This window comes from Protopterus annectens, chromosome 12.part0 (assembly GCF_019279795.1).
Source record: "Protopterus annectens isolate FY-2018-M chromosome 12.part0, PAN1.0, whole genome shotgun sequence".
Classification (NCBI taxonomy): domain Eukaryota; kingdom Metazoa; phylum Chordata; order Ceratodontiformes; family Protopteridae; genus Protopterus; species Protopterus annectens.
The window spans coordinates 678203115-678218990 of NC_056746.1; positions in this window are offsets into that span (position 1 = coordinate 678203115).

A 15876-nucleotide genomic window follows, 5' to 3' on the forward strand; every position below is an offset into this window, starting at 1 on the left:
CCCCAGAAAGAGCATACAATGAGAGAAGAAGAGGAGCCCACCCTAGAAGAAGTAAAAACAGCACTAAGGAAGAGATGAAGTCAGGGAAAGCAGCAGGCTCAGATGAGGTTACAACAGATATGATAAAGATGCTGGGTGAGATAGGGGAGAAATGGCTCCTGAGGGTACTCATAGCAGTGTGGAGTGAAAGGCTTATTCCAGATTACTGTAAAATAAGCATACTCATGCCAGCAAACAAGAACAAAGGGGACACCCACAACTGTGGGCAGTACAGAGGCATCAAACTCCTATCACATTGCATGAAAGTTCTGGAGAGGTTGATTGATAAATGGATACACAGAGCAGTAGAATGTAAGATGGGAGATGAGCAGTTCAAATTCAGATCTGGATGCAGCACAATTGACCCGATGTTTGGAGTTGGACAGTTACTTGAGAAGAAGCTAGAGGTGAGGTGGGGGCCATTCCTTGACTTGGAGAAAGCATACAACAAGGACAAGAAAGCTGATCAGGGCAGTACTGCAGTGGTTTGAAGTCTCAGAAAGATTGGTAGAATTGGTACAGGCTATGTACAAGGATCCAATGACTCAAATACGAACAGTGTTTGGCCTCTCAGAGTGGTTCCCAGAGGGAGTGGGTGCATACCAAGGTTCAGCTCTGAGCCCACTGCTGCTCATACTGATGATGGACTAAATTAGCAAACAGGTTGGAGGGGACATATCAACAAAGTTACTGTATGCAGATGATGTGGTATTTCAGACTCTGAGCAAGAACTTCAGCAAAAAATAGGAGAATGAAATGCAAAACTAAAGGCACATGGGATGAAACTAAGCATAGATAAGACAGTGGCAATGCCAGCAAATTGGGGAAATCAGAAGAAGCTGAGAATAGAGATAGAAGGGAAGATAGTGGAACAAGTAAACAGATTCAAGTATCTGGGAGGGGTGGTTAAGGAAAAGGGAAGTCGGAATGAATAGGTCAATGCTAGAATCAGAGGGGCTACAGCCAACTGGCACAGAGTCAGGTATAGTCTATGACAGAAGAATGCCAAAGAAGCTGAAAAGTAAGGTGAACAAGACAGTGATGTGACCAGTACTACTGTATGGTATAGAAACCTGGGCAGTAATGGCAGAACAGTTGAAGAAGCTACAGGTGATGGAAATGACATGCCTGAGAAGGGTGGCAGGATGCACACTATGGGACAGACAAAGAAAGAGGACATAAGAGCAGAAGCCAAAGTAGCTCCAATTGCAGAAAAGATCAAAGCGAACAGATTATGGTGCACACATGTGCAGAAAAGCAGAAGAGAATCTGGTGAGGAAGATTTGCGACAGACAAGAAGAAGGTAAGAGGAAGCAAGGATGTCCAGCAAAGAGGTGGATAGATTTTGTGAAAGAACATCTGCGACAGTCAGGCATGAGTGTTGAAGAAGGCAGGAGTGTGGCACTGAATCGAGAGAGTTGGCAACAGTTAACATGATACCCTGGCCCCATGTAGAAAAATGGGAAAAAGGAGGTTGATGATGATGATGGTGATGATGATGATGATCACCACACCTCTGAGAAAAGGGAATACTCTGAGATGCACAGATCTCAAACTTATATCTCCATTTTCACATATTCAATTTCACTATAATTCCAGGAGTCACACTTACGATGTTAAGAATTTAGAACTGTTACCAAGTTTTGGTGAGGAAGAAGTCATGGGTGCAGAGTGAAATATTTTCAAACCTAAGTTAAAAATGAGTATAGTATGTTTTTGTATGTCTTAAATTGTGTGGCTAATTTTTATGTGTCGGTTTTGTGTTTGTGCACATCCATGCATGCAAAATGTGTTTTCAGCTTAGAGGACTAATTTGTGCGCATCCATGACTGAGGAATAAGTTAACATGAGCTGTGCCTGCAAGTAGTCTGTTTTGATCAATGTACTACCCTAGTAAACAAACTTAAATAGACAGATAGCTAGATAGCTGGATAGCTGGAGAGATAGATAGATAGATAGATAGATAGATAGATAGATAGATAGATAGATAGATAGATAGATAGACAGACATAGATAGACAGACAGATAGATAGATAGATAGATAGATAGATAGATAGATAGATAGATAGATAGATAGATAGATAGATATCTCAGTGAACTGTTTGAGGAAAATACCATGTTGGTGAGTCTTTCTTTCTTTCTTTCTTTCTTTCTTTCTTTCTTTCTTTCTTTCTTTCTTTCTTTCTTTCAATAGTTGATCCTTGATTTGTCTGCCTTTGAAATTACAGATCTAATCTTTTCAATATTATCATCTTTGTCATCTTGTTTACTTCAGATTCCAGTTGTAGGTAACCTGCTATTCTCTGTTTACTTTTATAAACTATCCTGCAATTAATAACCTCAGGCTGCATACCATTCTTTACATAGATAAACAAGCAACACTGCCCAGCTTAGTGTATTTCTGTGTAAATAATGCCTATTCAGGGGTGTTTTGAGGTCTGACACTGCAGGAGTCACACACACCCTGGAGGGCATTATTGCACTCGGAGAATGGGCTATCTGTAAAATTGTTTTACTTATTTAATTTCTTATTACTACATTATTATCTCTATTTTTTTATATTTTTGATGTAAAATAGATCCTAATGTTTCAAACGTGATGCAATATATGAGATTTTTAAAGAATGCCCATATTTTTACCTCATTTTTTTTTTGCTCTGTTACTTATATAATTTGTGGTTTGCTGGCAAGTCATTGGGGGTTGAAGTCAATAAATAATGACAGACATTTGAGTTTCAGACTTTATTTCCTTGAGAAGATGCATGCTAAAACAAATCCTTTTATTCTAGCAAATTTCTTATTTTGCAATAGAAACGTTAAAATCTGTTTCTATTTTTGAGCCTTTGTCCCCCCTTTATTTTGGGCTTTATCCACATTTCTTGACAAAGAGGTTGACAGGTATGCATACCTCTTAATCCTACCTGCTGCACTCTCTCCCTCACACACACACACACACACACACACACACACACACACTTTACTTTCTTTTTTAATGTTTCTTTGAGTTTTACATTCACCAAATAGCAAAAGCGTTGCTTAGCCAAAGCAAAATAAAGGCTTGATCAATTTCACTCTCACTTTCATGCACATATACACACATACTTTTCTATTGTTTTACATTTTCAATTTGTTTTAATTTTACACTCTCTAAACAGCAAAAGGTCTGTTTTGTGAGTGTAAATTATGGTGGCTGTTAGTTTCCATACAGTTAGAGCTCTATGGCAGCGTAATATGTTGCCTTTGAAGCATTAGACTTATTTTCCAGCGGTCATTACCTGTACATTGGCACCCTGTTGGAGAATGTTCTTTCTCCAATCATGGTTTAATGTACAATTTGCCCATTCTCTAAGTCTTAATTAAATCTGGCCAGTCATCATCTTGCAATAACATCCCATGAAAATTTGTCAATGTAGCAAATCATTGCTTGTGCCCAAAGGCTCACACTGTTTTACCAAGAATGTGGCACTCATCCTCATTATAATTATCATCATCCTCATCTTCATCATAACCACCACCATCATCTTCATTATTGTCATCATCTTTGTCATTATCATCGCTGTCATCAATAAATACCAGAATAAGGAAGTCTAACCCCTGATTTAAAAAACTCCATGTAGGAATAATGCAAGTCCTACACAGAGTGAATGTTGCCTGTATCTGCAGCTCCCCCTCGGCAGCGCGCCTTGCATATTAATGAAGGCACACTTCTCAGGAGAAGCCGTGTACATGGTTACTGAATCAGTGCTATAGGATGTGTTATAGTGCTCAGAGATGTGTAACACATCCCCTACGCTGTCAAAGTGCCATACGGCACTAAAAGATTAAAGTAAAAATGTCCTCGGACACTTGTTTTATACTTTAATATATGTCACACAGGGGGTGTATTTGTGCCAGTAACACACCACTTGCAATGTCAAAGTGCCATACAGCACTAAAACATTAAAGAAAAAAAAGTGACCTTGGACAACTATTTATAAATGTACTTATATATTTCACACAAGGGGTGTGTTAAAGTGCCCGTAACATACCCCTTGCAATGCCAAAGTGCTGTATGGCACTAAAAGTTTAAAGTAAAGGGTCCTGGGACACTTATTTATAATATTGTTATTTATTTCACAGAGGGGGGGTGTTACTGTGTCAATAACACCCCCCCTGCACTGTCAAAGTGCTGTATGGCACTAAAAGATTAATGTAAAATGTCCTTGGACACTTAATAATGTATTTAAGCATATATGTCACATAGGGGGTCTGTTACAGAGTCCATAACACACCCCCTGCACTATCAGAGTGTTATATGGCACTGAAATTAAATGTGAAAATGTGACTGGCCATTATTTTTTATTTTTTTTACTTTATTTTAGTTTGTATTTGCCTGGTGTTGTGCTTAGCAAGAAACAAGTGCCACACAGCTAAAAATAGAAACTGGATGTTTTCAGTTTTAATGAAAAAGGTCATGTTTAAGCATAGCTAAGTGGGTCTGTGCATTGTGTTGCTTTGCTCAACAGTGCTTAAACATATCTGAGAGATAAATGGAACTGTATAGCTGTAATTGCCATATCCTCAGTAGCTGAATGGTTAGAGTGGCAGCCTTGTGTGGGGTAGGTGCACGGTTCAAATACAGACTCTTCAGCTTTTTACATGTGCTAGGGAAATGTTTTAAATTTATTTTTTTATTTATGTATACTTTGACATTTGTTAACTGGGTTAGTCCAGCTTGACTAGAAGCCCATAGTTAGTAGAGACCCAAGTATAAAAGCCCCAGTTGCATACAAGTTTCCAATACATGAAAGTTACACTAACAGAAAATGTAGCGAAATGCATATGTTTAGAGGATATAAAGTAAAATAGATACACATTATAATAAATTATCATTAATGAACAAATACTGTCAATAATAATTTCATTTTATTTAACTGTAGTTTGTCTGTCGTTAAGAAATGGTAAGCAAAGCTAAGCACTGCTCAAACAGGACCTGTTTTAGCAGTACTCAGCAATTCACAGCTCTGCTTAGTTGCTTTGGGCTATGCTTAGCACTCCCAGTTTAAGTAGTCCTCATCTCAGCTAAGTGGGTTTGCTAAGGACTGATAAGTATTTGCCACTTTAAGCACTGCTCAGCTACGCTTAGTGGGTTTGAGCAAATGGTCCAATGGTGGCAAATTGTGGGAAAAAAGCCTTATTTAAGCTGTGCAGGTGGGAATACACCCAGAACCTATTGGAGTTTTATCACTGCATGAGCTATGGCTGGAGTCAGAGAGAGAACGCGCTTTAGGGCGCAGAGCTGGGATTGGATTCCAGGGTCATAGTTGTGCTCCTTGTTAAAGACTATGACAACAGACTGCTGCATGGCCAATACCAGGGCTCTGAATAGAAATCCTAGGCCTGGGACCATCTGGCACATAACCTCACCAATGCTACTGGAAGCCCCTGCACTGGTGAGCAGGTCCATCATCATTATGAGGACCTGAAGTGGAGGAAGGGGGTGATCTTGGCCTAATGGATCAAAATGTTCAGGACCGGAATGCCCCAGAAGTTTGTAAGTATATGAACCATTGCTTTACCAAATTGTAGCACGGACATCTAATAGACAGGTATGCATAATGATGTGCTTCCCTTCTCACAGCTGCAGAGGAGAGAGCTTGCAACTTGGAGGCCCATGCAGGGCACCTAGTGGGGATGCACCGAGACTTTGGAGAGTGCAGGTATATCTTGCAATATATTGTAATATAAATAAGAAAGAGTACTGTAGTAACTGCCAGTAGGTATATTCTGTTGTGACTATACTGCAACAACAGTAATAATGTGTAAGAATGACATGTGTGTATATGGTAATAATACTAATGATCTGGTAATAATGTACACTGGCATTCTAAATGTCAAGGGAATAAATGACATCCATTCATGATCTACAGAAAATGCAGTACAACTGCAGTCAGACTTGTGAAGGTAAAAGTGTTAGTACTGCATAGGTTCTGTAATAACAGCACACCTTCAATGCATGCATTATTTAAACAAGAGTACAATAAAGTTTGTCAAATGTATACCAATGACTGTGTCATGTCACTCTTAATAAAGCTGTCTTCTGCTAATTGTGTGTTTTCTGTTCTGTTGTTGAAGAAATCCAGTTTTATAGGTGTTGCAAAGCAAATATGGGTGTAACACCATGAAGTGACTGAAGTTTGGGTGCAAAAGAACTGTTATGGAGCTGTACTACAAGTTAGAATGCAAGTTAATATATGTTATGCACTAACATGTGAACCTTGAATAGTAATGTGTAAGGTATTATAGAGTTTTTCAATCAAGATTGTCTTGTGTTAGCCTATGCGTTTCAGCTATACACATTCCTGAATGTAGGTATGCTGATGCAGGCAAGTATGACACAGTAGTAGTTGTAGACTGCAAATATAGTATCTGCAAATGTATATGGGTCAGATAGGCATTTCAGCACCCTGATATGTTCTGTACACATATTTCCATCCACTAGGGGTTAATTGTGCACACCTGCATTCTAAGTATTACAACACACTTCACCTACTATCTCTGTCATGCATGAATCCTATGCATGTATGTTCACCTGTCCCTGCAGTCTGCTGTGGCACACTACCAATTTTACCAGGTCAGACTTAGTCAGCAGGTGAGCTCTGGCCAGATATCAGTCAGCTAACACACAGCAGTGGCCCACTATAGATGCTGTTATTTTTACACACATACCAGGGTTTGAATCCAGGGACCAGTAGTAAGATGTATTTATAGTAACAGACAAGTAGTACTGACTATTTATAGAAACAGTCATGTACTGTTAACATATTCTTCACACAGGACTTACAGGTAAAGAAATGCCTGTAGTAGCTATATGAAGGTTATACCAATGTCTACCATGCCTACAAATGACAGCAGGATAGGTATATACTCCATGCACTGTGCATGATACATGTCTCTCAAGTGTCATGCTGTCACAGCTACTAATCACTGTTGCCATTAACCTTGGATACAGATATAAATCCGGTTGAAGCATGCCAGTAGCACACTCACATAATATTAGTGTAGGGTACACCTTGTTAGTTATACACATTCCCCTGACATGTATGAGTCCCCTGTAGTTATGTACCTACAGTTCGTACAGCTTTGCCCATACCATGCCATGTCGACAGCTTGAGAGGTATGCACATGCTCCAGAAGCTATAGGGTACATGTAGATGTAAAGTAAGAGCAGACCTGTACAGTATTCAGCAGTACTGTCATAAAACATATACCTATACAGTTGTTCTCTCCCCCTCCCCTAATTATAATTATACTTATACTATTGAATGATTGTATTTCTATTAAACCAGTTTTACAGTCAAGACATGACCAGATTGCATAACAAAAAAAAATGTAATCAATTCTGAATGTAGTCAGGATAAGGTTGATTATTTTTAATTTTTTTTTAAATTTGGTTTAGTGAATTTTAATATAATGTGGTAAAAGTTTTTACATTTAATATTCTTTTGTGGCTTTAATGCAAATAGCAATTAGTTAATTGTTTCAGGAGTTTGATTTGCTGAAGCTAATGAATGTTATTATTTAAGTATAGTGTTATTAATGGTCTGAACAACTCTGAAGAAGCCTATGTACTGGCAAAAAGTGCTTAGTTGTTCCAAGTGAATAAATGGCCTGTGATTTTAACTGGTTGTGGTAATTTTGTTTTTTTTTTTGTTTTTTATTCTTATACTATGGGTATGGTTTCATTTCCACATATGTTGTTCTCAAAACCTAATGTTGAGCCTTGTGCTGTATTATTGGTTATATATTTAAATGGTTGCTTACTAACATACCTTGCTGAAATTCAATAATTGCTGGCCTTTTGCCTTAACTGTTACTGGCATGCTGTTAAAATAATGACTGTTATTCCATTTATGCTTGTGTTCCATACACTATGCAATTGTATTGTTCTGCATTAACTGGAACTCCCATGCATGCTGTTATAACTAACATTGAAATAATTTGTTCATGAGTAACCAATACACCTTGACAAACCTCAATACCATAGCATGATTGGGTAGGCTAGTTCCGGCTGATCCACCTATCTCACCTCATTTGGCCATGGCAGCAGGTCCCAGCATGTCTGGGACCCAACCTGGAGCTGTTTCTTCTGCTGGTCCTGCACCACCACCCTTGAATGGAACCACATCAGGGGATGGGGCCCATCCCCCCCAGGTGTGGACGCGGAGAGGAGACTATCACCTGGAATCAGGTTTCAGGTATGGTACTCAGGGTCATCCAATGTGACTTGGTTGATAGACTGCACCAGATTGAGGGCAGATTATTGCACCTCAAGGGACAGTCTGGCCCTGGCACCCAGCCCCCAGCACAGCCACTTTCAGGGCCATGAAGGGGCAGTGGTGACTGCCCATGGGTGGGGATCTCAGTCCCACTGTTGCCATCTGTGGGCACTTGGTCCTCTGATTCCCAACCACCCTCCCCATCCAAGGTATTTACCCCCTCATGTGTCATACACTGCCCCTGTCCACTGTTTTGTCAGTGTTGTCTGTCTGCAAAAGCAACTTCTCCTACCCAACTTACCTCCCAAAACATACCTACAACCCTTCCCCAACATCCCACTCTCACCTTAAAAAAATGGGCATCTGTCCCAAAAACAAAATTTCATCCCATATATAGCTCTTTATTTCGCCCCCACGTACACTACCAAGAATCAATCATCCCATCAATTAATCAACAAACTTATGTCACCCACAGCCCTCCTTGTGGAGTATGAGGCTCCAAATTCCAAATTGTCCACATCATGCACAGCTGTTGCTGCCCAAGAAATGAAGAGCTATGGTCCTTTCTTACACCCATCCTGCACGTCCCTAGCTGCCTTTCATATTGTTTTTCCCCCTGCTTGCCCACATTTCACCACTTTCTTATCACCCCTTTTTCATTTTTTTTTTGAAAATAGTGTGGGTTTAAACAGGGAGAAGCACCGCTTAGCATTGCTGCTAGTTGTGAAAACTCACTTAAAACTGCTTAAATCACCACATCTTATTCAGACACTGTCCTGCCCAGCAACACAATAACCAGTGCTGCCAAGTCTTGAGCCCAGGACCTGTTAAATTACAGTCAGGGCCAGGGGAAGCTCATGCTATAGGACTGCAAGACTGCAGCCCTCCCAGATGTAAAATTAAACTTAAAATGAAAACAGAAAAGAAACAGAAAAGAAAATAACTAAAATAAATGAAAATAAGAAATCTCGAGTCCCGAACATCGCGCATGCGCACTCGCGTTTTTCTTGATGTCAGACTGCTGGTGAAGCAGTCTGGAGTATGCATACAAAATCCCACAGCAGTCCAAATTGACTGCTCAACATTTCACTGCAGATATCCTAGAGGTCTATGTAGGTGTAACTAAATAGACTGTAAAGGGATCGGACTGCGATGTCTACAGGCTGGGAAGGATGTGCTTGCCATTAAGGTCAGCGATTGGCTGGATGGATTATTTTGAAGGCTGGGAAGGACGTGCTCTCTCTCAATTATATTATTTAACAAAATTATTATATTGGCTAGAACATGTACCAGATCCAACTGGAAGTGGTAGGGCTGGCTAGATTCAGACCTGCAATGGAAGAGTTGTGAATTGTTGGGAAGAGGGTTATGTTGAGCTGGGGGAGGGTCAGTGATGAATTGTAGGAGGAAGGAGAGTGGGGATAAATTGAGAGTGTAGGCAAGCTATGGTAACATGTCAGAAATGCAGTACTGATGGTAATGGACAAAATTTTGGTAAGAAGCGGAAAAAGGAAAAAGTCATTATGGTTGCAGAGGAAAAGTGAGACTGGCAATTAGTGAAAACATGAGTCATGTAAAGGGATGTGGAGGAGGCACACACAGTACATAGAGGAAAGCAGAAGGTTAAAGAAGGATACAAGGGTAGCAAAAATACAAGCTGGAAGGAGTTTGGTTGGCAGAAAGAGTCTAGGGGAGGGAGATCATACTTCTTTATAAATATAGCAAAAAGAAATAAGGTGGGAATAAATCTGTTCAGGGTGAGAAAAATGTAAAATGTAGGTCCTGAATAACTGGGGGGAAAGCAGAGGTACTGAATGCATACTTTGCTTCAGTCTTTATGAAGAAAGCAAGGGAAGGGTTGGGCGATAAATGGATAGGAAGCAGATTAGAAATGGAGGAGAGTGAGAGAGAAATGACTTAAAAGGAAGATAAAGCACAGGATCTAGTTGGATTGCTTCCCAGTATCCTTACAAGTCTGTACAATTGCTTGCAGATTTCTGATACAGGATTTTAACAGATCAGTGGTCACTGTTGAAACATCTCAGGACTGGAAGGTAGCAAGTGGTGTGGCAGCCTTGTATGGTGGGAGGCAAGGATTTTATAGAACTACAATCCTGTTATTGGGACAGCAGTAGCAAAGAAAGTCATGTGGGGAATCATGATAGAAAGACTTCTTGCTTTCCTATAGAGCAGTCTTCTCCAGAACATCAGTCAACATAGTTTATGTACCTAAGAACCTGACATTCAACCATGATGCATTTTTAATACTGTGTTACAAGAGACCCCAAGAGGTGAGTGCTGGTAAATATGGTTCTTCTGCATTTGGCAAGGCTTTTGACTGGATCCCACACAGCTGCCTTCTAGGAAAACTGGAAGGAATGGGTAGCAAAACAAGAATAAGGATCTTGATTGCTTTATGGTTTAATGGTAAGACACAAAGGGCTGTGACAAGAAGGACAGGGTCATGAATAGGTTCATAAATAAATACTAGGCTGACTGCCCTGAAGGGCCATTTTAAGCCTAGCCAGTAACCCTAGGTCAGAATCAGACCCTGTACTTTGGATTTATAAGGTAACAATCTTAACTATTATGACAGATCCACCTACTATTGCCAAACCAACCCCATCTACCACCCACATTTACCTCCCCTCATTGCCAAACCTATCCACCCCCACCTCCATGGAAAGTGTCTGCTTGAGTACTGCATGGGTTTGGTACTGGTTCCAGTAGTCTTTATCAGGGGCGGCTCATGGCATCGGACTGCCAGACTGCAGACCCCTCAGCTAAAAAAAAGAAAATGTAAAAAAAGTACCATTTTTGTGTGACAGTAGATGTATTTTTTTGGTTTAAATGCAAAATTGTTTGTCTCTCCGAGTCCGCAACTCGCAAGTATGCGCATGCGCACTTTAACCACCTTGGGTTATGGCAGTTTTAAATAGATTTTTTTTTTCCTTTTATTGCAGCCCGGTGGAGTAATTAAGGCATCATTGTGATGCCCAGAAGTCTATGCGGTTCCAAACTGCATAGAATTGGAAGGGGCTCGGACTGCGACATCCGCAGGCACGTCATGACGTTCTTGCTGGGCTAAATGCTACTGATTGGTTGTCGCTCTCTTCCCGGGCTTTATGTGCTGGGAAAAGAGCGAGAATCAATCAAATAGTCAGTTGTGGGCTTGTGGATTGATTCGTGACTGTCTGAGTCAGTCACACGGGAAGGAACGATTATTTTACTAATAATTTGCCATTGGATTTTAATTTTTTTTTATTTGGGCGCTATAATATTTTGTCAGCTGTGCTGTGCAGCCTGTGCTGAAGGAAGAACATAAGAAGAACTGAAGAAAGAAGAAGAAAGAAAAGAAGTTAGAAGAAGAACAGAGTGAAGGTGCAGAACTAAAGTAAGTATACAGTGTGAAGTATTGCCTTTGTGACCATGTGAGTCATGCTGACAGACTGTGTTGTGCTCTAGAATGCACTGCACTTACAGCTGCTTATTTTGAACTTAATTTATCATGCTCAATTGCTCACAAGCAGACCTTCCTAATATATTTCACATACTGACACTACTCAAAAGAATCTATTGCACTCTCTTGTTTTTATACATACAGCATTCCTGTCTTTGACTAATTCATTTCCACAGATATCACACAGCTTTAGGGAATCCTGTCTTTGAGAGAAAAAGCTTCCCTTTTCAGCCTTAACTTGAGTCTGCATCAACTGTTTTCACCTTTTTAATGCACGTCTTATGACATGCCTTAAAATATACATGTTTTAATACACTGCTTCTATGCTCCCTGTTAACACATAGTGGTGGGTAAAGGGACTTGGTTGTGGCTTTGTAAGCACAGCTTAGCCTCAATATGGAGATGGCAGAAGTTAAGAAATGTGAAGTTAACAGCATTCTGTATAGAGATTCCACTGTATGCACCAATTTCAAAGGTTTTTCGTTTGGCATTTTAGACATAACCCCTCAGGATATCAGAGGTGGGGCTTGGGAAAATAAATTGAATATAAGGAATTATACTGTCAACCTACATTGGATGCCAGTACCCCATTTGATATCAGTGAGATGGTTTCTGTTACTCCAGTGCTAAAACTAAGAGCTGCTAAGCTGTAAAAGGGTAGAATTATTATTAAATATAGTTTTTATCCAGGCACTGTGTTATGTTTTTCATTCTTTTTTACCTTTTTTTGCATGGTAGGGGCAATTCATTTTATCATTTAATAGTATGTTTTAAAAAATATTTTTAAAAATTCAAGTCAGTTCATTTAATTAATAACTCACTACTTTATTAATTTTCTTTGGTATAATATTTGTTCCACCTACAACATTCATTATTGAAGTAGGTTTACATTTTTATAGAACAGAGTAAATAAGGGAGCCAAGTTTAAAATTGTCTTTTCTATGAATATTATATAGTGCTTACATGTTATAAGGTATGTATGCTTAATGCAAAAGACTGATGTCATGTTTATTTATTTTCTGTAAGGTTAAAGACTTGGAAGAACTTCTGCTGCCCTAAGGTCCTTTATTTTTTTGGCAGTTTCCAGGATGTGTCTCACAGGTTTAGCACTTTCTAATTAAGCCTGCCATTTTTTAGCATTAAAGATGTACAATGCAACACTGTGTCATGATATGTCAGGGTAACTGTACTGGCAAGAAATGTCAAAGCAAGATAATCTATTATTTTTGCTGTAACAAAAATAGACTCATTGTGTATGCATTGCTTGGTCATATGCAGTTAGCTCAGGGAGAGCCATAAATGCATTATTTGTAGGGAATGGTTCAGGGGTTTAATAAGGACTACTTATAGGGACATTGCTGCTACAGAGTTTTATTTTTCTGGGAGGGGGGCATTTTTTTGAAATGCTATTTGGTCAAAGCATTCCTTTAGAGCATATATCATGCCTTAAGTCTGTTTTCACCAATACAGTATATACTTGAATGCAGTGCAAGTCACTTGCTGCTATGCATGTTTCATGTGTTTGTGAACTACTTCTCACATATATGCATACCTACATAAAATGGGATGTGATACTATAAGACTAAAGCTTGTGGGGTTGTAGGGTTGTAGTCTCCCAGTTTTTTTTTCACTGTCTTGCTACAATACAGCCTTGGACTCGGTGCACCAGTTCTTGCCATTCTCATTCAGAGCAGAGAGAGAGAGCTGTGTGAGGAAAAAAGTTATTTATTTTATTTAACATTTGTTTTACCAGGATAAATCTGACTGGACAACAAGTGTCCATTTTCAGCGGAGTCCTAGGGAGAAAAGCTCCAAGAAGTTACAAGGTGAAATACATAGGTTAATGAAGAGTGACAGTAGACTGCAATAATAGTAGTTGGATAACAAGTGGTAAAATGCTAACATATGAGGCAGAAAACAGTTAAATGCAAAAACAAACTCATAGTGCAGTCAGGAGATCACAAGTCTTACAATGGTAGTATAATATGGGAACATGAGGTACCCAGAAGTAGGTACATATTTACAAAATGTACAATGCACGTAGGTGGTAGTAGAATGTAAGCATCAGAGGTAGAGATACTCAGGCTTGAACCCTGTATCTTGGATGCAGGTGGTAAGGACCTGAATTCCCTACTAACCACTATTTGTAAAAACATTGCAGATTTTTGCCTCATATTTGTTCTGTTCCTCATAAAATCTGTGGTTTCTGTATCTTCATTTTTCCTTGCAAAGATTTGTCGTGCAGTGCTGCACTGGTAGCATTGTTGCCTGACAGCTACAGGTTCTCTGGTTTGATTGTTGGCTGGGGTGACTCCTGTGTAGAGTCTGCATGTCCTCCCATCCCTTACAAAGATGTGTCTGGAGTGTTTCTTCCTGCTCTGCTGAAAATTGGCTTTGTTTTGTTCCAAGTCAGACTAGTTTCCTGGTTAACAAATGTTTAAAAATAGCAGGAATTTGAATTTTAGACTTCATATTCTTCAGAAAGTACATGGTAAAACAAAACCTTTTATCCTAGCAATTGTCTAAGTTTATAACATGGATATTTGAAATTTGCCCAAATTTTTGGGACTGTATTCCCCCATTATTGGCCTCGTCCAGGTATTTTGTGCTAAGGTTGAGAGCTATGCTAGAACTGAATTCACTGAATGTTTGGGGGCTGTATTCCCCCCATTACTGGCTTTGTCCACATGTTTTTTGCTAAGAGGTTGAGAGCTATGGTGAGAACTGAATTCACTGACTATGTTTGGCAGCTGTATTCCCACATTGTTGGCTTTTTTCAGATGTTTTTTGCTAAGAGGTTGACAGCTATGGTGAGAACTGAATTCATTAAATGGTAGCCATTTAAGTTTGTCTTCCTCTGTTTCAGCTGATTTGGCATAGTGGTATGTTTCTCTTACTGGTTTGCACAGGGTCCCCTGGGTTCAAGACGTGGCAGTGAAATCTATGGCGGTAACACAGCATTTTATTATAGCAACTTTCCAACATTATACAAACAATTTTTAAAATATGTCCCTGGTTTTTGGCATTTTGCCCCCTCCCCCCAGTAAATTTTGGCTTTTTCCAGATTTCTTGTGCTACAAAGTTCAGAGATACAGCTGAGTGTTGAGTAGATTTTACAAGGAGCTGAGAGCTGCAGGGGAACAAAAGTTTAGTGCTGCTTATGGTACGTCTGCTTGCATTGTTAATAGCACAACAGGTAGTGTACATGCTTTTGATGCAGAAGGCTGTGGGTTCTACTCCCACAGTAGGTAGATACATTGCTGATACTGTACTGTGTTGTAAAGGGGGTGGATGCTGCAGTCCTTTCTGGCAAAGATACCTAGTAACTATGAACCTGTTATTAGTTTGCCATACATTCCCTATTGTGGTATTACTAGCTTATCATTTTTTTAATGCATGCAACAGAGGCAATTTATTCTTCAAGGGGAACAGGCATTTTATTTGTAGATGAAACAATGACATATAAAGTTGTTTGCTAGCAGCAACCTCTTTATTAGTTGCAGATTTCTTTAATGTGGATTTTACTACTTCAGAGATTGTGCATATTTACTGATACTGGTGGACTATAGAAGGTTGAGTAGACTTTTTATGATGGAAATGTTCTGAATTGGGCAGTTCTGTCATTGGTGCATGCATTTTGTTTCATTGTTTACTGAAAAAATGTTGAAAACAATAAATTTAAAATGCCCTCTAACAACTGCACTGTATTGTACAAGGAATATAATTTAATACAATCAGGAAGGTGTATCAAAGAGCATGTGTATTTTTAATGTTCAAGGGGCCTATGATTTGAAAACAGCCCAAAGTTAATCTTTATCTGCTACTGGCAAAATGTATTTTCTTTGAATGTGGGTTTCAATGTTGTTTCAATGAATGTGAGTTTCAAGGGCAGAGAAGTTTTAATGCTAAGTCTATTTTCATTGTAAAACTGCATTGTATTGTTTAGCAGATATCTATTAGGGTTTGTACTGTAAAATGCAAAATAAAACTTTCAAACGAAATCCAAATCATCACAGAAGTAAAGCAGTATGCATATTAGTGTTTATAGTAAATGGGGCGAAATAACCAAGGAAAGGGACATTGGAATGGCTGCAGGGGGGAGGCACCATTCGACCATGAT